The sequence below is a fragment of the Neofelis nebulosa genome, chromosome 5, assembly GCF_028018385.1.
Source record: "Neofelis nebulosa isolate mNeoNeb1 chromosome 5, mNeoNeb1.pri, whole genome shotgun sequence".
Classification (NCBI taxonomy): Eukaryota; Metazoa; Chordata; class Mammalia; order Carnivora; family Felidae; genus Neofelis; species Neofelis nebulosa.
In genome coordinates this window covers 83,330,024-83,355,575 of record NC_080786.1, presented here as the reverse complement: position 1 = coordinate 83,355,575, position 25,552 = coordinate 83,330,024, and the positions used below count along the sequence as shown (strand labels likewise).

The 25,552-nt window shown below is 37.5% G+C and overlaps 1 protein-coding gene across 3 annotated transcripts in view; it reads left to right on the top strand.

Moving 5' to 3' along the window:
- FGF12 (fibroblast growth factor 12) overlaps positions 1-25,552 on the top strand; it is a 561,888-nt gene that overhangs the window by 197,420 nt on the left and 338,916 nt on the right. The window contains exon 1 of one of the 3 annotated variants that reach the window (XM_058730852.1): positions 4,942-4,963. The exons of the other annotated variants lie outside the window; for them this stretch is intronic. The gene's annotated coding sequence lies outside the window, so the exon portion shown is untranslated. Of the gene's footprint in view, positions 1-4,941; positions 4,964-25,552 lie in introns of those variants that run through there. 3 annotated transcript variants of the gene reach the window in all.

Genomic DNA, 25,552 nt, shown 5'->3' with positions numbered 1-25,552 from the left:
GCTTAGGGGATGGCATTTATGATAACTTTTCTATCTCCTCTTTACAGTTACCTCCTTCCTTAATCTTGAGTTCAAAATGGTTGAGAAAATAGACAAAGTTGTCAAACAGATGGCTATTAAACATGTTTGCTTTTTTACTGGATTGCTGGAATATTGGCTTAGAGAATGGTCAAAATTGGATTTAGCACCTTTCTCCCCAAACTAAATATTGACATATGCAACTCACCAGAGGGAAGATTTGGGTCTGTGGAACAGGCCTGCTGAGAAATCCAACCTTACCTCTGTTGGGCCTCACTAGTGGAATCAGAGAGATTTGGATTTGATGTCTACCTCTAGAGACACATGTGGATCCTGACCTACTTGTGCCCACCCAGCAGCTCAGAATGTGTCCAGGCTGTGGGCAGGCAGATCCACAAAGAGGGAGGCGGGGAGGACCCACAACAAGCTAAATTTCACCTGCCCCATTTTTTTCTCTCTCTAATCTCACCACTCACATAAGGTTTTCCTCTTTCTTGGAAAGGAATGAGAAGGGTGGCTGGAAGGTCAGAGACTCTCTTGCCATATGTTGGAAAAGGCAGAAGTGGCTCTTCTGTGGACCAAGAAGTAAGCATGTGAAGTGGGAGCAAAACTTTACTCTTACAACGTGTAATTTTCAAAAGCACAGCTACTTTTAAGGTATTGATATGCTGTTCTCCAGTAACTTACACTTCTAGCAGTATAATATTCTCCTGGCTTTGTGTGACTGTGGGCGTGTTTCTTGGTCTCCCTGTGCCTCAAACGTAAAATGGGGCTTGATGATAGTGCTTAGGTTATAGGGTTGTTCTGAAGGTTAAATGCATTAATGTCGGTAAGGTTCTTTGCCTATGAAATCCCGAGCAAGTGGTCAGTGCATGGGGTTTTCTGCTCTTCTTTTTCTTGCTTTTCATCCCTCTTGGTGGGATAAAATACAAAGTGGATGCTGTTAGTGTGTAATTTATCCCATCTTATTCTGTCTCTTAAGGTAAAAAAAAATGTACAGCATACCAAAGTTAAGAATATACTTAAAATTTTAATATGTATGTTTACATTTTCTTTGTTGCTTAAGACAGGCCTTTTTTTCAGGTAAAAGCAATAGGAATCTGTATCTAGCCAATTTCATTTGTGAAGATCTCAGTTTATTTCCTCAAAACAAATAATCACCATAATATCCACAGCATTAAGAATAATTCTGAATTTTATTTCATTGGTAGAAACAAATGTAAAATGGTATTAATGGAGTAATTTGCTTATAAGAGGTAATTTGGATGGTACTCTCTTCAGCGACTTTTGATAACTGAATTTCTGGAATTAATCATAGTTACACTAACTTTGTTCTTTTTTTTCTGTAAAAATTGTATCACATTTTAATTTATTTTTTGTTTAAACATTTTTTAATGTGAAATTTATTGTCAAATTGGTTTCCATATAACACCCAGTGCTCATCCCAACGTGTGCCCTCCTCAATGCCCATCACCCACTTTCCCCTCTCCCCCACCCCCACATCAACCCTCAGTTTGTTCTCACTATTTAAGTCTCTAATGGTTTGCCTGCTTCCCTCTCTGTAACTTTATTTTTTCCCCTTCCCCTCCCCGATGGTCTTCTGTTAAGTTTTTCAGGATCCACATAAGAGTGAAAACATATGGTATCTGTCTTTCTCTGTATGACTTATTTCACTTAGCATAACACTCTCCAGTTCCATCCACGTTGCTACAAAAGGCCGTATTTCATTCTTCCACATTGCCAAGTACTATTCCATTGTGTATATAAACCACAATTTCTTTATCCATTCATCGGTTGATGGACATTTAGGCTCTTTCCATAATTTGGCTATTGTTGAAAGTGCTGCTTTAAACATTGGAACAAGTGCCCCTATGCATCAGCACTCCTGTATCCCTTGGGTAAATCCCTAGCAGTGCTATTGCTGGGTCATAGGATAGATCTATAACTTTGTTCTTGATAGTTCATAATACTCAAGTTTCAATTCTCTCTTATGTAGGTAGAGTATTTAGATGATCAAGACAGGAGGAAATCCAAAGTTATGTTAAATTTTAACCTTGTAGAATCACTGTAACTGAAAAACATTTTGAGCTCCTCAGGACTAAAACATAAATTAACTTTGATTTTCAAGTCTTGACAGCAAGTCTCATTTAGTAGATTGCTGATTTTCCATTCCTTGCCAACTCATTTCTAGGAAAACTAAAGATCATTTACACATTTACACAAGTCTGTCCTGGGATACAGGAGCTTTGTCACTCTCCTCTTTCAGTCTTATAGTAAACCAGACGGTGGATCTTCAGAATAATTTACTCAAGGGGTGCCTGGGTAGCTAAGGAGGGTGAGCGTCTGACTTCAGCTCAGGTCATGATCTCAAAGTTCGTGAGTTCAAACCCCGCATCAGGCCCTGTCCTGACAGCTCAGAGCCTGGAGCCTGCCTCAGTTTCTGTGTCTCCCCCTCTCTCTGCCCCTCCCCCACTTGCACTCTGTCTCTCTCTCTCAAAAATGAATGGACATTTAAAAAAATTTACAAAAAGAATAATTTACTGAATACCAGAGGTGTACCACAGGGCAGGAAATGGAAATGTAAAGACAGATATTAGCTGTCACTGCTCCTAGAGTACATAGGCCATGTCCTTATCTAAGAGAGCCTCCTGGTTATCTCCAGACTATTTCTGCATTATAGATATTCTTTGTTTCCTTCAGAATTAGGAATGGTTGTTTCAGGTTCCAGAGACACAGTGAGGTTATTCCTGTTCCCATTCCAAGGTTCATTGCTTTTCTGATGGCAGGATGACTGGCAGTGGAACATCTATGTCCTTTCAGAGAAACACACTTCCAGCACAGAATATGGTCTGGTCACTCCTGGTTTAGAAGAGGCAATCATGGTAGTAGCCTGTACATGTCTAAGTGTTTGAGTTATTCCATTTTAAATACTACCAGATGAGGAATGCTAAGTGTATGGCCCATGTAGCATTGTACCTTTCCTCCATCTTCCTTTCAAAGTAGATTGTAAAAGGGCTTAGTCTGGCATACTCTTCTTGCTATGATCTCTTCCACAAACTCTTGGGCCAAATAAGACAAGCCTTTTAAGGATAAGCAAAGATTTTCCAATAGGGAAGCCTAAATGTAGAGAAAAGTTCTTTATGAACTTGGTTCTGCTCAAAATATATCAAATTTAAATTACTAAACAGAGTAGTTAACATCTTAGATGGAAAGATCTGCTTCAGTGGTTGGAGAGGTTTTACAGCAACAGAAACTAGATATTGACTTATACTGGTATAATGAGAAAGTCTTGAAAGGTAGTCCCTCTGAAAATAAAGGAGTTTCTATGATAAGGGGAAATTCTATTTTTTTAAAAAGTTTACTTATTTATTTTGAGAGAGAAAGAGAAAATGCATGAGTTGGGGGGGGCAGAAAGAGAGAGAGAGGGAGAGAGAGAGAATCCCAAGCAGGCTCTGCACTGTCGGCACAGAGACCCATATGGGGCTGGAATTCAGGAATTTTGAGATCATGACCTGAGGCGAAGTGAGACACTTAACCAACTGAGCCACCCAGGTGCCCCTGGGGAAATTCCAAGTTTTATCCTATGGGGCAAAAGCTACTAACACTCCCCAAATTGTTATTTATCTAGTTATAAGAATTTTAACGTTGTCTTATTGGCTACCCCATTTCTTGGAGAGTTGGGTATTTTAGGTTTGTCAGAGAAAAGACATTATGGAGCATCACTTCATTTATATATTAATTCAGCCAGCATTTACTGAGACCCATACTACAAGTCAAGCTATGGGCCTTGCATGAATCCTTTTCTAAGATAACTTATACTTTGATAAGGGAGATAACACATGAGCATAAATAATCCAAATTAAGGTATTAATAGTGTCCAAAGTGTGTCATTCTTAGTTACTATTGTCATTATTCTGGAAGGTACTATTGTGTTTGTAGCAAAGATAAATTCTCCCCAGTGTTCTTGTTTTTAGGTTACCTTCTCTGATAATTATTATTTGCTGTATGATTATTTGCCATGTGCTCAGTTCAAGTTCTAGTTGAATAGATTGGTTGTTAATTTGTTTTCATCGTTCTAAGCTGGAAATATTTTGCTGTAGTTAGCATTAGGCAACTAGCTTTGGGTGAATCACCATTTCAGTTTTGTTTTCCAAAATGCAATGCTATGGATTCCATTACCTCACCTGGAAATGATGTTCATGGCTTTGGAGTTGGGGGGGGGCACAAGAAGGAATAAGAGATGTAATATATGTAGTTTGTTTTTAAAGTTAAAATACAGAAATGACCACTGATTAATATAACACACACTAACATGCCCAAGATTCAAGATGAACAAATTATTCACATTATGCCTTTTGTATTTTAGATATTTAAAAAAAATTAATGTTTGTTCATTTTTTTGAGAGAGAGAGAGAGAATGCATAGGAGGGGCAGAGAGAGAGGGAGACACAGAATCTGAAGCAGGCTCTGGGCTCTGAGCTGTCAGCACAGAGCCCGATGTGGGGCTCTAAACCACGACCTGGGAGATCATCACCTGAGCCTAAGTTGGACGCTTACCCTGCTGAGCCACCCAGGTGCCCAAAATATTTTTAAAATAAAGGAGTCAAATATTTATTACTGATAAAATTTCTTAGAATTGTCCCCAGCTCCATTCCAGAGTCTCTTCTTCCCTCAGGTGTGAAACTAAAGTGACTATAGTATGTGTCCCTCTAGTCCATGTATTTATATTCTTTAAAAAAAAAGCCTTTTTAATGCTTATTTATTTTGGTGACAGAGAGACAGAACGTGAGCAGGGGAGGGAGACACAGAATCTGAAGCAGGCTCCAGACTCTGAACTGTCAACACAGAGCCCAACACGGGGCTCGAACTCACGAACTGTGAGTCAGACGCTCAACCGACTGAGCCACCCAGGCGCCCCTGTATTTATATTCTTAATACGTGTCAGGTATGACACTGTTTTGAGAGTTTCCAAAATGTATATAAATGGTCCTGATCTGTATTTAACCTCTCTGCATCTTATTTTTTCACTCAGTTTTGTGTTTTTGAAATTCATCTCTGTTAACTGAGATTCAACAAGTTCAGAAACATGTAGCCTGGTATAGGGGAGTCTACTGAAGTGGCTGAGAACACAAACTGTTGAGCCAGGTTGCCTGGGTTTGACTTGGCTCTGGGACTTACTAGTCATGTGACCTTGGAAAAGTTTCTTGACCCCTCTAGGGCTTCAATGTCCTCATTTGTAAAATGGTAATAACAATAGCACCTACCTTATCGAGATGTGGTGAGGAGTAAAATGAATTAATATATATGAAACTTTTAGAATATATGAAACAAACCTATGTGTCCGGGGCTTGCTTCCTTTCAGAGGCAATTGGGCATTGAGTGGTGCCCAATGGGAAGCCACCGAAGCTGGAGAGGTTAGTGAGTCAGTAAGAAATAATAGTCTTCTGACCAAGGCTGCTGCTCAGTGGAGTATCATCAAATGAGTTTGCAGCATCTGCTGAAATTGCCATATTATTTTGGGGTTTGGTTTATTGTATCAATGAGACTGCAGGAACGATGGAGAATGGTGTGAAGTCCAATTCCATTTCCCCTTGGTTGTAAGCTGCACCCTCTCCTCCCCTCTCTCCAGCGTTGTAAATAGGTGCACTTGGTCATCTCTCCTTTTGAATTGAGAGGGAGTGGCTTCTCGTTGAGCTGGAACTAGAATGAGTGCTTGACACTGAAGCAAATCTCTCTAGAGGTTTCAAAGGAAAAATAAGTGAAAGACTGGATGGAGCGGAGACTGTCCAATGACTTCAGATCTGTGTCAGCTCTACTTTCCAAGCCACCTGGGCCTCCTTAGCACGTTCCTTATAGCCAAAAATAACCAGCTTCCTCAAAAAGATGGAAGGGCACTTCTAAGACAGATATTAAGACTGAAATAAGGCTTCGTTGTGATTGCTTTCCCCACCTCACGAAGCTTCTTAGCATGACCAAATATCAGTGATTCTAATGAACCTTGATGTCATTATCACAGCGCAGATACTAGGATCCAAGCATAATTCCTGTTTTGTAATCTTCTAACAGAGAGGGGCCAATTATTATATTATCCATAGAGCATAGTGATTCAAAATGTAGAATCATAATATTTGGTCCCTAGCCACAACCGTAGGAATTGAATACACACTTTTATGTGGCAAATGAAGAAACAGGCCCAGAAAACTTGAGACAGTTGTTCAGAACCCCATGTCTATATAAAGTAGACTTTGGATATTGTACTTAGTATACTTAGGATTTAGACACTAATTTGGAGTCTGTTTCTTTCATTCAGTCATTTCTTGATCTTAGGCAAGTTTCTTAACCTCTGAGCCTCAAAATCCATATCTCTAAGGTAGGAATAATCATCTTCTCCTCCATCAGAGCAGTGCTAGATGAAACAGTATGTATGCAAAGTGGCAAAATCTAAAAAGCATAATATAGATATAACTTATTTATTATTACTACTGCTATTATATTTGATGCATCTATGATACAAGGCTGTATTGGAGATAAAATGAAGCTCCATTTTATATTGTCATGGAGAGGGTGTTAATGGCAGAGGCCAGTTTTATCAACATGAAATTTATACCTGATTTGGAATAAGAATTGTATCTTCCAATAACTATCACATCTTGTTGCACACAAAGTTTTGTGGTGTACCCTATTATAATGCTGCTCAAAGAGGATGCTGTTGCCAACAGCAAGTATCAAACCTTTTCCTTTTGCATTATGAAGTGGGACATCATGATAGAGGTTAGGGCATTTTGTTGATTTAATCTTTAAATTCTTTTTACTGATGACTAATAACTAAAGTCTTGCATAGGGTGTGGAAATATGCAGGCGAACTTCTATTATTGAAGGCTTGCGTCACTTCGTTCTCGGTCAATAGTGAGCAAATATAAACTGTATTAGAGTTTAATTCCTGGGATCTACAGGCACTTTTGTGTATGAGGCAGAGGGAACAAATGAGCTACTTTTAGGATTATTAAGCACATTAATGAACAGCAGGTTCTAGTAAAAATAACTTAGCACAGGCAGAAGGAAATAGTAAAAACTTATATAAGCACTAGCAAGCAGACACATTTTAGACACAATTGGGTTCCTAGTTTCTGTTTGGCAGGGGCATATAGAGCTACATCAACTCTTGCCCCAAGGAATTAACAGTATGGAAAATGGGGAAAAAAAGATATAAGATTAAAAAGATATAAAAAAGACATCTTCAAGGGTAGGTGCTAGACTAAAGAAGGAACAACTTCTCTTGGAGGCAGAGAGAGATGAGAGCAGCTCCCTCTGCTTGGTGTGTATGTGTGTGTGTGTGTGCACGTGTGTGTGTGTGTGTGTGTGTGTGTATGTGTGTGTGTAGTCAGAGAGGCTTATGTGGGAAGGAGTGTGCTACCTAAATTGCATTTTAAAGAATAAATAGGCATCCATGTCGCATAGGAAATGATGAGGAAGGGCATTTTGGGTAAAGGGGAAAATATGCACTAAGGCATGGGGCCAAGAAAGAGCATGTGTTTCAGGCTAAATTTGCTCATTCTTTCACTCATTTATTGGTGGGCTACTCTTCACCAGGTAGTGTTCTAATTGCTGAGGATTCAGTGGTGAGCAAAACAATGTCTATTTTAAGAGCTTTCTTCCTGGTGCAGAAGGAAACTAATAAATAAATAAACAACAGCATGCATATAATATCATGTCAGGTGGTGGTAAGTGCTATAAAGAGAAATAGATGTGTTAAGAGGATAGAGAGTGAAAGAAAAATCTCTTTAGACATGGTAGTCTTCTCTGAGGGAGTGGCTTTTGAAGGGAGTAAGCCTTGAAACTTCCTCTAGCTGGAAGGAACAACAAGTGCAAAGGTCCCGAAGCAGGAATAGGTTTGAAATATTAAAAAAGGAGCAAGGATGGCAGTGTGGTCAGAGGAAAGTGAGGAAAAAATGGTAGGAAAGGAGATTGTTTCTGGCCTTGTGGGCTGTGACAAATATTTTGGAATTTATTTTGAGGATTATGGAAAGTCGTGAAAGAGTTTTGAACAGGGGTGTGATAAGCCATTTACATTTTAAATAGATCACTCTGACTACAGTATGAAAATAGACTGTATCAGGGAGACTATTTAGGAAACTATTACAGTATTTCTGGTGAGAGGCTTGGAATAGTCATAATGTGTTAGGTGGTAAGACTTGGTCTGATTTGAGATATATTTTGAGATAGAGCTGATAAGATTTGCTAATTGAGAGAAAAAGACAAGTCAAAGGTGGCTCAAGTAATTATGCCTGAGCAACTAGGTGAAGAGAGATCTTTGAGCTGGGAAACAAGGGTAGAATTGCTTTGGTGGATAAACTCGAGTGCTCTGTTTTGAATACCTGAAATATTACATAGAAGTGGAGTAGAAACATTGAGTTGAAAGAGAAACGTCTGGAATTTAGGGGATTCCATGGCCTGAGAGATGAGGCGTGATTCATCAGCATATAAGTGGTATTTAAAACCCCAGAACTGTGTTCAGTCACATAAGGAGTTAGTGTTGATATGAAAAGAAGAGATTTAAGGACTAAGCCTGAGGTTCTCCTATATTTATTTAGCCATTAGGAGCTAAATGCTACCAAAGAGACTCCAAAGGAGAAGCTTGAGCTGTGCAGGAAATTCAGGACAGTGTGACAACAGGAGTTAAGCAAAAAAAAAATGGCGAGAAGGAAGGACCAGCTGGGTCACAGGCTGATGAGAGATCCATAGTTAGTAGATTGTGAATGGATCTTCACATTGGTAAATGTGGGGGTGGGGGGCAGTCATTGCTCACCTGGGTGAGCTGTTTCAGTGGAGACATGGGTATGAAAGTCTGTTTGGAATGGGTTTAAGAGACTAGAAGTAGAGACAATGGAGATAATGGTTACCAAAAAAAAAAATCTTTGCAGGATTTTTTTGTGTAGTAAGAGTAAAGTTGCACAGGAAGGTCAGGGAATGTGGGATCATCAGAACATCGTTTTTTGAGAAATATTTATATGCTGATGAGAAGGATTGACTGGAAAAGGAGAGAGATGGGATTATTGCAAGAGGAAGTGGCCTCCCCTTGTTAACAAATTCCGGGCTTGGACCAGCTATATCCTTTCTTGTCAGAAAGGTCCCGTGTGCTCATATTTTTAAAGAGCTTCCCACTGATTGCAGGGTAGAGCTAGATTTGAGAACTTTTGTTTTAGGCAATGCTGTGCATTTTACAGTGGTTTCAAGAGTCCATTGACTTGGGGTGGCAGAAGATGGGGCTATAAATTTAGACTTTTTATAAATCTTTAATCTCTTAGCTTTGGCCTTTCTTGTTTTTGGATTTCTCCTCCTAAGAAAGCTAGCATTTGTGACTGGAGGCTGCTAATGGTTTTTGGAGCCCATGTGGTTTCTCTACAGGGCTATGAATGGAAGTGTCTGGTTCTCACAGTTTGTGATTTTAAGCAAATAGTTACTTATTGAAAAAGTGACGGCCATATGCTTTCCTCTCTTGTAGGAATACACAGAAATAGCCATAAAACTGCCGAATCTAGCACAAACATGTTCCAGAAATTGGGTCAAAGTGGATCATTAAGGTTTACAACTGATATATTGAGTCTTAGCACCCAGTTAGGTGCTCAGACACTTGATTATTTAAAGTGAATAATAGTGTGAAGGGAGATTGGATCTCAAATCCAAAGGCTCTGTAATTTACACACTATGTGAGTTTTGGCAAGTTTTGTGCATGCATATGAAGTGAAGCATGCTAATCTTTCCCTGGCTGTGTCTTAGAGTTATGAAGATCAAATGAGTGAAAAACATTTTATGGTTGTTGAAGACTTACAGATGTGTGTGTGTGTGTGTATGTATACATATATATGTATGTATATATAATGTATATATATATATATATATATATATATAGTTTTCATGTGAATTGTGGAAAACAGTTTTTATAAACACACTTTCATACTGCATGACACAAATGTCTTGGAAAATAGACTATTCACAGTCCACCACCATTTGTGACGCAAAATGAGGCTGATTAAAATATGTATGTATGTGTCTACAAATACATTGTTTAGTGTTATTTTTATTATATTTCCTCAGAGATCAGGATAATTTTTGGATTGTGATTATGTGAGAGGGAATAGAATGATACAGCAGGCTGTACTATTATATCCCATGCTGGTCACATAACGCTTAGAGGTGGGAAGGGGGAGATTATATCTGGTTGTGGAAAGCATGCTTCCCAAGAAATATTATTACATTAGAGTACATCTAGGAAATGATGACCATGATATTAATAGGATTTGAAATCATGGCTTATAAGGAGCAGATGAGGGCCATAAAGATGTTTAGCCTAGAGAAGAGAGCAGAGATTGAAGGAGAATTTAGTATTCCAGGAATTTCAAGGAAGTGCAAGCAGGTTGGACAGACTGAGTTTGAAAGGCAGCTCCGGGCTAAAGTACAACGGAAGTACAAGACTGCCACCGTAGAAAACACACAATGAATGCTATGGCAGCTTATGACTTTCCAGTTACTGTGATCGTACAAGAAGATGCTTGACTGTTGAGGTATTGCAGAGGGATTCAAACATCCAATAAGGAGGGGAACCTGGGTGGCTCAGTCAGTTAAGCCTCCGACTCTTGGTTTTCTAGCTCTAATGCTCTGTGTCAAATCTAAGACTTTATGTGAGGAAGAGCTAGTGAATTTTCTGAGGTTTGGGGAAAGGTTAGAGGAAAAAAGACACATGAGATGGTAGGTTGTGCTACGCAGTATAAAGGGTTTGGGTTGAGTCCAGAAGGTGCTGAGGAATATAAAACTCTGTTCAATTCTGAAGTCTTCAGGTAAATCCCTGGGTGCGTATTGTCCGGTTGTCCTGTTCTGATCCAGGAGGTCAGAGCAGTGTCATTGGTGTGTAGCTTGATTTCTTCTAAATGACAGGGAAAATTTCAGCCTCTGAGACCTCTTCATATCCTCCTTCAGGAGTAAAATTCACTGTAAAATAATAAGGCCCTTTAACACATAGCTCTGAATAAGTGGATACACTGAGTAGAAGAAGCACCAATGTAATTTATGGGCCCACCTAGGTAACAAGAAGTCCACTTGACATACTGAACAGCTAACTGTGCTCCTAATGCAGAATTAATGTTTCATTTAAAAAAAATGTTTATTTATTTAGTTTTGAGAGAGAGAAAGTGAGAGAGAGAGAGAGAGCAGGGGAGGGGCAGAGAAAGACAGGGAGAAAATGAATCCCAAGCAGGCCCTGCGCTGTCAGCATAGAGCCCGACATGAGGCTCGGACTCACACACTGTTAGATCATGACCTGAGCCCAGATCAAGAGGCAGATGCTTAACTGACTGAGCCACCCAGGTGCCCCTGAGCTGGAGTCTTTAATTCTAATGAACTAATGGTTTTCTGGAATAGCACTTTCTGAACAATGCACATGGTTGGTGTCTTCCACTCCTAAGCAGCCTTTCATTTCACTCTAATATGTTGTAATAATTTATATTTTATAGGCAAGCCATGTTTATGATGTGAAAAAGATGAACAAATGCTAGATAATAAAGGACAAAACCTCTATGATGTATGGTGCTTTTGAGTTTAAAAAACACTCATGTGTGAGGCACCTGGGTGGCTCAGTTGGTTGTGCGTCTGACTTCGGCTCAGGTCATGATATCACAGTTTGTGGGTTCGAGCCCTGTATCAGGCTCTGTGCTGACTGCTTGCTCAGAGCCTGGAGGCTGCTTCAGACTCTGTGTCTCCTTCTCTCTCTGCCCCTCCTCTGCTCACGCTTTGTCTCACTCTGTTTCTCAAAACTAAATAAATGTAAAAAAAAAATTTTTTAAAACACTCATGTGTATCAACTGTCTTGGGACACACTGCATTTCCATGAAGTAAACATTATTTTCCCCATATTTCAGGTGAGGAAACTGCGGCTCTCAGAGGTAAAGTTATCAGTGTAAATTTCCATGGCTTAAATGGATATCAAGTGAAGACTTAAAAGTTGTTATATTTTTAATCCAGTGAATCTTACACTATGCTACACCTGCCTTCAGAATTTCAAGTTTTCATATTATTAGATTATGAAGACTCAAAAACATGAACAACTGATCTTTGGTGCACACATTTCGTAGGAAGCTGTTTTGAATTAAAATTCCCTTCAAAGATATTTCCTGACTTAATTTTTACATTGCAGTATGAGATGACACAGATGTGAACCTTGCCTTCAGGGAGACTACAGTCTTATGGAGGTAGGGGAAGTTACAGATACAAACACCTGTGTAGCAAGCAGTTAGGGATATGTGTTATAAGGTAGGCACAGACAAAATTCTAGGGAGGAATAAGGAAAAGATCAAACTGAAATGAAGAAGAAATCAGAGAAAGCGTTATGGGAGAAATGTGATTATGTTAATGATTCTTTTTTGACATAGGTAAACTTTGCTTTTAAAACCTTTTAACTTAAGTATTCTATATAGAGAAATACATAAATTGCACATTTATAGCTTGGTATAATTTCACAAGGTGAACACACCCAAGTAACTATCACATAGATTAGAAACAACACTGCCAGCATCCTGGTGACTCTCCTTCCAGTCACTACTTCCCCAAGGGCAGCAGTTACCTTGTTCTGACACTATAGTTTGCCTGTTTTAAAACTATGTTAAAACTTACATGTGTAAGAGTATTCATAACATTGCATGTGGCTCTAGTTGTAGTTTGCTCATTTTTATTGCTGTAAATATACCACACATCTATTATCCATTCGACTATTCATGGTCATTTGGGTTGTTTCCAATGTGTAGTCATTGTGACTAGTGCTACTGTGAACAATCTTGTACCTTTCGTTTTGTGAATGTATCTATGCATTTCTGTTGGGACTAATCCTAGGAGTGGATTTTCTGAGTTATGGAATATGCCTATACTAACATAATGTTTGATGAGGAGAAGTAAGGATGGCAAAGGATTTCACTGGTGGAGGAGGAATCACTTACAAAGACCCATGATAGACCCCAGAGAGAATTCAAAGAATAATGAGCAGTTTAGGTAGCAGGAATATACTCTGTTTGAAAGTTACAGTGGAATGTAGATTTGGAGAGAGAGAAAAGGAAAAAGGGAAGAGTTTTGAGAATGCCTGAGCCATTTTACAGAAAGATAATTGTATTAGAAAGGCATTCGGCTGCAAGTCACCAAAGTCTTCAGAAAGTGTCTTGATCAGATGGATTGATTTTTCTCAAATACCAAGCTGTCTGGCAATAGGCATTTTGCTGGCTTTCACTCAAAAGTAAGCAATGCCATCCAGGATCTAGGATCTAGGATCCAGGATCTTTTTTACTGCGACATTCTTAGCATGTTGCCATTCATATTCTTACTTGTTGCTTTACAGTCTCAAGATAGTTGCTATAGCTCTAGATATCAAGTTGGAATTCAAAGCAAAGAGTAACTGTGATACCAGACATATTAGTCTTTCATTAAGAGAGTAAAAGTTTCCCAAACATCTCCCCAAAGATTTCCTCCCAAGTCTCATTTGCAAAAGTGGGTGATGCCTAGCTGAAAGTGAGGCTGGTAAATTGGGGCATAAAATTATTAAGACTGGCTCATGTTAATTGCTATCCATTGCCTGCATCTAAGCATATTGTTGCCCCAACGAACAATGGAGCCGTCTTTGCAAAGAAGAAAAGGAAATGGATGTTAAATAGGCAGTTAAGTGGGCCTTCCATAGTAATGATGGCCTCAAAGTGAAGAACAGGTCAGGGGAAAGGATTTTATGTAATGTGCAAGTTTATATTCACATAAGAAAATTGGGAATTTTTATAGAGAAAGTAACATATCATTCCATTAGACAATTTACAACTCACTGGAGCTTTTTACTATTACTCTTTTGTTGTTGTTGTTGTTGTTGTTAATGAGATGATGTGGTTAAAAAAAATCAGATACTATCTCTTAAAGGCAGCTTGCCCTAGCAAATTATCAGTTGCATAAAGTGACTTTTTACCAGATTTTCTAGAATAAAATGAAACCAACAAGCATACAAGCGTCGTGAGCTGCTGCAATTACAAGTGGAGTGGTGTAAAGAGATTTCCATGATGCATAAATTAAAACATCCCATCATAAGGCTAACAGATCCAAAATAACCTCAATTTGGTCCTTCATGTGACTATTTCTATCTCAAACCTGCAGTTGTTGATTTCTGACAAATTAATTTGTCATGAAGTCAGTTGAGTTGGTGCATAGAAGGACAGAACATTGATTTATGTCTTTCAAAAACTCATATGCATTGCCCTAATGGGAGAAAAATGGTCATAGGAATTTCTTTTTGTTTTAAGCAAGTCTTGGAAATCAGGTCAGTCAATAAATTCCATTTCCTGACAATTTATTCTCTACCAGCAGCAAAATAAGGTGGTTATTCAATTAAGGTTCGCAAAATATATTTCTGTCTCTAGTGGTTGTTTATTATCTTGTTTGGTGTTATGGCAGCATTACTACCTTAGCAAGGGTTAAAGTCTTCTGTATTGAGAAGAACTAAAGAGAAAGAACAAACTCACAACTATGTCATCTCCAGTGTGATATTGATAAAAGCAGCGCTAATGGACTGATTGATGTCATAGTGAATGTGATGAATATTCTGTCCTAGACGTTTTACCCAGGAAGAAGAAAAGAGGGAAGGAATGTGAGTGTAGTTGAAAGATTCAGTTCAGACTTGAGTGTAGTAGTGATGAGCAGAATGTTTCCATATTAGGGAACATTACCTAGATTGTTTTACAATTTCATAATTATAGTGTCTGTTGGTCTGTTTCAAAACTATATGTAGAACCAGTAGAAATGTTGCTTTTATAAAGGGTTCCTTGATGGACAAATTTAATTATTCTGAAAGATGTTATAGATTCAGAATATAAATAGAGTTAGAGAAACAAGAGGTGATCTAAAAGCCTTAGATTTTTCTAAAAAGCAATTAATTATAGTTGAGTAATTGGGGGTATTGGAGAAGTGGTAGAATCTATAGTCTTACTTATTATTTTGGATGTTTTGTCACAAAGTACAACCATGTTTTTTTCATTTTGTAGCCTCATATGTCCAAAGCACAATATTGGGCTGAGTGTACAATAGCCTGAAATTCACTCACTAATTCAACAGAATATTAACTGAGAAGCTTACAATGTGCCACTGCTCTAGGTCCTTGAGGTAGAACAGTGGACAAGTTAAAATGTCTGATCTATTGCTCCTACGTCCTTGTGGAAACATGTATTTTTCATGGCATTTTCACCTCTTCACCAAATCATTATGCTTTCTAAGCAGATGAAAGGAAAGGGATAAGACTAGAAACAGGCTTCAGTTAATCTCAACCCAACAGGTTGCATAGGATATACAATATGAATTGTACATTCCTTACTTTTCAATTTACAATTAAATTATAAATAAAGCCCCTTTAGCAGTATGTATTTTGTCCTACAACACCTGATTGTACATACGGTTCAACATCCCTCAAAAGTCTCAACAGTGCCTTCAACAATAGATGGAAATAGTACAGATCTAAGTGTGAAGGTCTTCAGAATAAAGCCTGGTCACTTAGGTGACCTTGACATAGAACAGAAGCTGAGGAATAGGCTTTGGATGAACACGAACACAGGATAAGTTGGTATTTCATGTGTAGGGATGGTCTTGGAGAGACAAATGGACAAAGCACTGAGGTCAATAAATGAACAAAAGTCAGGTCTAGGAAAAAGATCTTTAGGCATAATCTATACCAAGGTTTTGAGTCAGCCTGAGGGACAGTTCCCAAGAGCTATGAATGTGGTCCCTGTAGTCCCCCAGAGGAGGTGACAGAATACATGCGTCTAGATACATCTAACAAGTGACAAAAGCAAGTGAAGCAGGCCTGTTGTTAGGCAGTGGGGGAGAACTGTGACAAAAAGAAAATCACAGCATTTTCCAAATGGGGAAATGGAGCAGGAGCAGCTGCTACTGAGCTCCAGCCAATTGGTTCTAGGCAGGAATGCAGGCCCATTGTTACTGGAATCTCTAGAAATTAAAAACACACACACACACACACACACACACACACACACACACACACACACACAATCCGGGTATTTTAGGTAAAATCCCATAATTTAATAATGTTAACATGTCAAATTAAAGCATAAAAAGCCTAAAACACACTGCCTTGGTTCTGGTTCCTTTTAAGACAGCTTTTATCCTGAGTGAGGGAGGCTACATCCTGTCCAACTAGGAGCCTTTGAGGTTTTGTTAATGGAATATCTAGCTATTTTACCCACTTCTGCCTCATATTTTAAAATATAAACTAGATTGTGTTTTCTACTGTTTGTACTCTTCAATGGCTTCCTATTCCAATTGGAATAAAGTAAACCTCCTAGTATGTCTTTTAAGGTCCTTAATGATGTCCCTTGCCTGTCTCTGCAACCTGATCCCGTTATTCCCTATGTTCACTATTTCCCAGACACATTACTCTTCTACTTCCTACAACATGCCAAACTTTTCCCAGTTTAGAGGTTTATAGTGTTTTATTTTCTCTTCTGGAATAATTCCCTTTGCTATCCATGTCTACTCTTTGTTTAGATGTGTCATTCTTTGTCTGGGGATCCTCAACAGTATGTTTAAGATATGTCTAAGAGGCTCCCACTGATCATCTAGTCTCAATTGGTCCTCCACGTTATTCCATTTGTCATAGGACAGTCTTTATTTCCCTTGTACCATACACTGAATACACTTTGAATTTTTTTAAATTGTTTTTAACGTTTAATTTAATTTTGAGAGACAGAGTGCACATGGGGGAGGGGCAGAGAGAGACACACACACACAGAATCCAAAGCTCTGAGCTATCAGCACATAGCCTGATGCGGGGCTCAAACCCATGAACTGTGAGATCATGACCTCAGTCGAAGTAGGAAGCTTAACTGACTGAGCCACCAAGGTGTCCCTACAATTTGAATTTTTTACATAAAATGATTTGTTCATATGTTAATTATCTGTCTCACACATTTGACTGCAGTATCTCTGAGGATAGGGAGCTGTCTATTTGATTACTAGTATAGCTTCAGTGGCCAACACAGTAAGCATACAATAAACATGAATGAATGGATCACTGTACATAAGAGGTTATGAAAAATTTGTTTCTTATGTCGATTTGGTGCTGAATTCTTTGGATCTAGATCTTCTAGAACATTATTTCTCAAAGGTAGGTAAGGTAGTCATCTCTTTTAATGAAAGACTGTATCAATGGCCATCCAGTGCAATTTAAATTATTTTTATCATGTATAATATGTATACATAAATCTTCTCTTGTTTATAGCTGTTATAAAATTGTAAAACTAGATAACTTACAAATTCAGTTGTAAACAAGTCTTATAAAAGTAGCTTAATTCAAATTAATAATATTTATTTAATGTTATAGGTGATGTTTTAATGACATAAAATTGCTATAGTTCAGATGCAGTTCTATATTTAATGTTTCTGTGCTTTAATATCAATAATAATTATGCAGAGAATACCTTTTCATGTACGTATATTGAACAGAATTAATAATTTATTGGTTTTGTTTGTTAATTTGAGGATATTTGGCCTCATACTTAATCAAACATTTGCCTGCTAGAAATCCTAAATGTTAAATTTAATTACACGTCATTCTCAAATTACTTTCTTTCTCTTAAAAATAAAGTTAATAAGTCAACATTGCTGCAAAGTACATTAAAATGTTATGTGAACTAGTTGCTAGAATTGGAACAAGTCAACATTGCTGAAAGTTATGCGAACTACTCGCTAGCATTGGGAACAGAGATATTTCTAACTGCAAATTTGCTGCTTATTCTTACCATGAATGAGTTGTTGCAGCAATGGTATGCTTGGAACTGGGTTTTCCATAATACATCTGCTGCAAATTGAATGTCTTCTTACTGCTGAGGCACAAGTACTGTTGAGTTTTCGAATGTCAGATGATTACTCCATTTTCTTCTGTTTCAACAACCACAGACAGTTGTTTATTAGATGCATGGTGATTTCATCTGGCCTTTACTTTGAGCGAAACATCATAATCAAAGCCAGAAATATTAGTTCCAAAATTTTGTGTCAACAATCAGTTATAAAGTCATCATCTAGATGCCCTGAATATATCTAGCTGCAAATATCTAGGTAAGCATACATACATATACAAACACATGTTTTTATATTTAAGATATTTGAGTGTATATATGTTTGTGTGTGGATACATAGACACCCCCTACCTAGCCCCTTACCTAATTTGAGAAACTGTATTAGAGGATCCAACTATGTTTCAACTCTCAAAAGCCTAGGCATTGACTAAGGAAGGTGAGGCTCCAGACTAAATTTGAAACATGTAGGCTTAAAATAAAAATACAAATAAGAAGATGAATCTCTCTCTAGTAGTGCATTTTTGTCTTTGAACTCAGTTCTGGTCTGGGGAAGGATCACCAGTCTGGGTACACCATTCATATGGTTTTCTGGAATTGTGCTTCTCCTGAAGATGATAATCCTGTAAGTGCAATATGAACAGTGTCCCTGGAGTGGTGCAGTGTGGGCTTGTCCATTCAGCCATGGGAGAGTGCCTAACCTTCCATCCATCTCCGTGGCAACTGTCTTCTTCCATCTGGAGAAACCTGCATTTTCCCCATTCTAACTTTCACAGCCAACTGTCACTGTGGTATTAGTTTATATGAGAATTCCCTATCATAGTGATACTTCCATTCTAAAAATTGATTCTTCCATATAATGAATATTTCTCATCATGGAGTAATGAAAGTAGAACAACAAACTGTTTCCACGGGGAGAAGTGACAGGTGGTCAGAATCACTTACATTTTATCTTATGGAAGCCTAGATTGAAGGGTTTGTGTGGTGTTTCAGATTCAATATTTGTATAAGGTTTTAGAGTAAGTTCTAGATCAATAAAAATAATGTCTCTTTTTTTAGGGGAATAAAATGATCTCCTTTAGAGTAAAAGAACATCTGATGGTTGGAAGTTCTTTTGCATGGAAATCAGAATCTTTGCACCTCAGTGTAATGATGGAGAGTGCTGTCTCAGGGGCACACTTGTTTCTCACAGTATCAATTCTCTCCAAGATGCCCTTCATCTCCAATTCAACAAGACCAAAATAGAGTTTGCCATCTTATCTACTCAACTATGCCACCTGTGTGTATGTTTCATTTCTATTAAGGATATAATCAGTTCTCTAATCTTCTAGTCTCAAGTTCTTAGGTTTACCTTAATACTTCACTTTATTTTCCTTTGCTATTGATAAATCACATATGATTAACACGTTTTTTCCTTACAATGTGTATTATGCTACTAGTACTTTACAAAAATGTAACAGTTCCCTCATTTCTACAGTAAAAAGGCCAATTCCTTAAGCTTTGCACTTATTCATAGTTTGGCCTTGTAACAATTCTTACTACATACTGCCATCCAGAATAGCCCATGTAATTGTTACATGGATTACTTTTCTGTCTTTGGCACATACAAAATTCATCTTTCTTCTAGGCTACTACTTATTTATATAATTCTCTACCTGGAATGCCTTTTAAGTCTTTCTCATTTAACCTAAATACTATCTTTTTCTCAAGCTATGCCTCAACCACACTTCTATATGTTGGTAATTGACACTGGAATGATGATTCCTTGGTGTGACTTCTTCTTATCATTTACATTCGTGATTCATATATTATCTAATCCATCCTTGTATATTGAGTCATCTCATCTTATTATTTGCTCATTTCAATTGAACTGATATGTACTAAATTCTTATTTGTGAATTATCTCCTTTTGGCATCTTAAGGAAATAGAACCATATCAGACATAATTGTGCCCATAAAAAGTATTCACAATCCAGTACGAAAAATAAGGTATTTTCACATACAGTTATTATTTAATGTTTTGTTTTGCTTTTAAGGCTAAGCAACTTACATATAAAAGGTTACAGGAGCTTAGAAAATGAGAGGTTGCAGTTAGGGGGACTAGGTGAATCCCCATGAAGGAGGTGGCATTTATCTGGGCTTTGAGACACGGGTAGATTTTAGGTAGGCAGAAAGGGAGCATTCTTTAAGGATGGACAACAAGAGCAAGAGCATGTGAGTGGCTATACTTGAGGGATGCAGAGGACAACTGAGTGTCCAGGAATGCAGGACTGCAGGTCTTTGGCAAGTGGAGCTTGTAAAGGTAAGTAGTCACAGACAAGACCAGAACCATAAATTGAAGTCAGGTTGTGGGTTGTACAAGGCAATAAAGTCTATCCTAAAGTGTTTGGACTTTAGACAATGGAAAGTTGAATGCTGTGAACATGGGAATGAATCAATCAGTATTTTACCAAGTACAGTTTGTCTTTGCAAGTGGGTTAGATGCTACTCATTTTGAGGAAAATATGTAAATTATAAAGAATTGTTTAATTCTTTCACATTATCTAGCATAATGTGAAGCTATTTTCAGTAGCTTTGAAAATTGTATTATTATCCTTTTCTTTTACTGCCAAGGGGAGTAAATCCCAGAAAGTTTAAGTAATCTGCACAAGGTCACACAGCTAAAAGACACAGAACCAGACATTTAACCAGGTGTTAAGATTCATACTCTACACTTTCCTTCTTTACCATGTGTCTTTTTCTCAGTTGAATTTTTAGTTTTCCAGTAAAAGCTTTAATCCTCATTTAACAGGAAAAATTAAATAGTATGTATATATGTTTATATATGTTGTTTCTCACATGCTTTTTGCTTAGTTCTTTTTAGATACTAAAACACTAAGTGTGCAATCTCTTATATGATTGAGGTTCAAGACCCAAATTTGGAAACTCATAACGATCCCTATAATGAGGTTCAGCCTCCTTAACATTCTCAGCAGTGATGAGGTTGGTATGTAACAATGACATAATATTAAACTCTTGGGCCCAGAGGACCTCATTAGTTGCAGCTTCTAAAAATTATCCTACTTTCTTCAGATGGCTTCTTTGACTCTTCATATTTGGACAAATAACTATATTCTCAGTAAACTTTAGGATTCATTTTCTTGGTCTCTGACTAAGTATAGGCTCTGAAAAGGATTGAGCAACACTCCTGGTATAGTGATAAGAATGCTTTTAACTAAACTTTACAGAAAATATGACTCAACATTGCTTAAACTCTAAGGAGATGGTCTGACTCATTTTACTGGGAGATCCGGAGGTAGTCCACACTTCACGGTTGATTGGTCAAGTGGTCCAACTCTCTTATCAAGAATGTGATTTCTCATTATCTTTTGCTCAGCCATCTACAGTGTTGTAGGATTCCTTCTTAGACTGGTTTTACTTGTGGGGTTATAGATAGGATACTGCCTGAAGCAAACTAAGCCTAACTCAGTGGGACAGACTGGGCACCACTGAATTAAAAAAAACAAAATAAAAAATCTTCATGCCAGACAATTATCATTCAATCATTGCTATAGACATAGTTTACATAGGTATAGACCTTAGTTAAACAGTTTGTTTGGGTGGGATTACCATGATTGTTATAGAGTAATTAGGACCTACCTCTAGAGCTGGTATACTGGTAATTCTTCTCAAAACAAAATGGCTACTGTCCAATGGTTACTGAAAAGAAAAACAGGGTCTACTATACATCAGGGTAATGATATTTTTAAGCCATTTATGCTTTTTCCAATTTCAAAGAGTTTTATTTTTATTTATGTCAACATACCTTTATATGAAATTTATTTTGGGGACTGCTGATGAAGCCATTACTCAGCAAACCCTAGAGGCCTTTGAAGTGAAATTTCTGTTATATATAGTATTCTGAGCAAGACATGCAGTGAATGAAAAATTTCATCTGTCAGCATTATAGTTACTTCATTTTGGGGGAGAGGTTAAATACAGCATGTTCTTTTAGAAAACATAAATTAAGCATATGGAGCATTAACCAGTGCTACTCTCTTCCCTGCTTCCATGATTAGATCTAACCAATTATAATGCAGACTCCTTTGATTTAATTTTAAGTGAATATTGGAATAATTAATCTGTGTTAGCTCAACATGGAGACTAAGAAAACACTTTGATCAATCAATAGCAATTGGCAAATGTCAAAATACAATGCAGTTAAGCTGATTTGGATTCCCTTCTAAGTTTCAAAATGTACTGACCTATCTTTTTTTTGTTTGTTAGCATAGACTATATCATATATGGCATAAGACTCTAGAAGACTTTTGTTATGCCCTATATTGCTAGTGATTGGAACATTGAGCAGCAACTTTTTATTTTGGTTCAATTTAGAGATAGTTGGAAGAGATCTCTTAGTGTTTCCTGTCATGCACTTAGCAATTGCTCCACTCAGTTGGCAACTTTATTTGTAAAATACCTTGTTCTCTTATTATTTCTATCCATAGCAGCGTTTGCTTCAGAATCCTCTTGGAAGAGAGGGTTATTGTCTTTGTCAATCAGCACATCTTTTTCCCACTGTTGAACATAGCAACCACACAGCTTTCCTACAGTGTGTAGCTCCCTGGAATTAGTCATGGGCTCTCATACTGACATTCAATATCATAATTATATCTAGAGGAAAATGGAGGGAATTTAATGTTGAGATTTAACGTGTGATTATCCCAAATGAATTATTAGGATCCCATAGTCCTGGTATTGTTGGAGAAAGAATGGATTTTATGGACAAGAGTGAGAATAGTGAGGTTCCTTTGCGAAATCTTGTGATTATTCCCTAACTCTTCACTCTGTCTTTATCATCCTCATCGTTTAACCCTGAGTTTGTTTCACTTGGGTCATCATTAGATTCCTCAAGTTTCTTTCTTTATCCCCACTTCACAGAAAATTCTACATGCTGGTTCCAGCTGAATATACCCCAAGGTACTGATGTTCTCTTTGCTATTATCTTTCCACCATCTGCATGACAACCTGGAAAGTCCTTCTCCCTTCCTGGTCCCAACCCAAATCTTGCCTTTTAAACCCAGGCTGGCTCATACATGTGCTGCAAACCCTTCCCCAGTATTCTAGGCTACAATAAATCCCTAAATGTATTTGCTATAATCTTTAGGGTCTTCATCATGTGTAATTTTTATTTGTTAGCCTAACCCATCTTGCTCTTTTTGTAAACATTAAGCATCTTAATATTCTAGGGGATAGGGAATGTAATTTAAATTTTGCAATATCCGGAATTGGATACACCGGAAGCACTGAATGAAAAGGGACTGAATGAGCCAGGCAGTATTATTAGAATATAAAACACGATTTTATTGAACCAGACTAGATTAATTGTTATATTTTTCTCCTCATCTTACTCACGCCCCTTGTTCAGGAGCAACGAATATATCTTTATTTGTTTTGGTTTGTTAGTGGGGGACAGGAACATTTGTAGGCTTTTTTCCCCCACATACCATTTTATTTGGTGAAAAAGACACCAGTAATACTTAAAGTCTCCCAGGTGTTTTTTTTTTTTCTTTTTTCTTTTTTGAGTTGGACAACTGAAGTAAAGAAGTGGACTAAAGCTGTGTTACTAAGACTCCATGTGACTTTATGGGGTCACATATTCCAATAACATCTGACCCAGATGGAGACAAACTTTGGGCAGGTGGCATCTGCTCTGTTTGGGGACCTATCAGAGTGGTGAGCTAAGTCTCCTGACATGGCTGCTGGTGGCTGCCAAGATGAGGGAGGGACTCTCTGCAGATTGCACTGGTGTAGTGTCCTATGGCCCGGAAAGAGGCTTGGAAATAATCCCCTTTGATATGAGGAAAATAAGGGAGGCCCAGGCACATTGCCTGTTCAGAAGGAAACGCATTTCCTTTACCCAGCAAAAGCAGACTGGGAGGAGAGCAGAATTGAGCATTATGTGAGAACCCATAGCTGCATGATGTTTGGCGGTGCTTTTCAAATATCATGCTTCTTTGAGGCATCTATATTTTGACCAATGTGTACAACTAGGGATTTATTCTGTTTTATATTTGTTCTACAGAAAAAGGTTCTAGGCAGAGAAAGAATTCAGGCACAAGGCATAACGTAGAGATAATGCCATTGCATTGTTGCATGCTTATTGGAATATGAGAAAATGTTTCTTTTGAGTTGATGCAAGTCAACAGTTATACTGAAACAGTGATTTAATTCTGAAGAGGAACTAATTAATATTAATATTAGTGAGTAGGTATATTTTTTTAGTTTTTTAAACTTCCTTTTTTCTTTAAGGCAGGTATACCTTTTAATTAGTTCATGTATGCTGCCACACAATCTAGTACTTGAAAAATTTGCCTCAATGGCTGCAAGCCATTAATACATGATAAGGATATTTATGCGAAGAGTGAACAGAATCATCTTTTTGAAAAGTTATACTTAGGGAGTGGTGATGAACATCAGAATTTATAAAACAAAAATCTGATTTATATATTTATTACATTTACACAGTAGTTCAACATATGTTCTTTCGTTCGGACTCATAGTGTAGGGGGACCTAGTGTTATAGTGTGTAGTTTGGATTTGGGCAAGGGTCTGGTTCAAATCCTGATTTTATCAGTTACTAGCTGCATGACTACATGTATATTACTTAACCTAAGTTAACAAGACTTGGTTTTCTCATTGGTAAAATGGAGATAATGGGAGTATCTACTTCTTGGCTTGCTGTAATAAGTAAGAGATAAATGTGGTACTTGGAAAACAGTAAGTGCTCAATATATGTTTCCTCTGAAAAGTTAAATAGGGCAAAGATATTAGCTGAAAAGGTCAAGATCAGAGAGCTGAAATGGGACTAGGTCTCAAGCCTACTGCCTACCAAGGATGTTTTAATTTTATAAATTCTTGGCAGACACAAATATAGATAAATGTAGAATTTTTGCCTATGTTTTCACAAAGCCAGTGTGCTTATCAGTGGCATGAAGTAGAGCCTGTGGGTGCCCATGCACAAAAGCAGTGTCTCAGGAATTGAATCAAGTATCTAATTGAATGATATAAAGTGTAATCACTTAGCCTGTGATTAAGAAGCATCAAAATTTCTGTTTATGGGAGTTTTCTTTTCTGTCATGAACTTGAAAGATATAATTGATCAAACAGCATATTAAACTATGTCAATATGTAGCCTCAAGTGAAGTTAATTCTTAATTATTCATGCTTAGTTATCTACTATGAATAATTTTTAGCTGATTTTTCACACTAGATCATATTATCTTGTGTATATTTGTGTATATTTCTGAGTCCAGTTTTACTGTTCTCCATCCCCACCAGTACCTTCCACCTGAATAGCTGGTATATTTACAGAGACTTGAAATACAATATAAATGAGTCTTATGTTTAAAATAAATATATTATGTTATATAACCACTGGAAGTAAAGTATTTTGTGTACTGCAAATAATTTTAGCTATTCTGTCATTGATTCTTCTCCCTCCTCATCTCTGCTAATGTACAAACTAAAAGCAGTCTGTAAACCATACTGCAATAGAATTTTCTTCATTATTTGGAAGATTTCATAATTTTTTTAATGTTTATTTATTTTTTGATAGGGGAGAGGGACAGAGAGAGAGAGAGGGAGACACAGAATCTGAAGCAGACTCCAGGCTCTGAGCT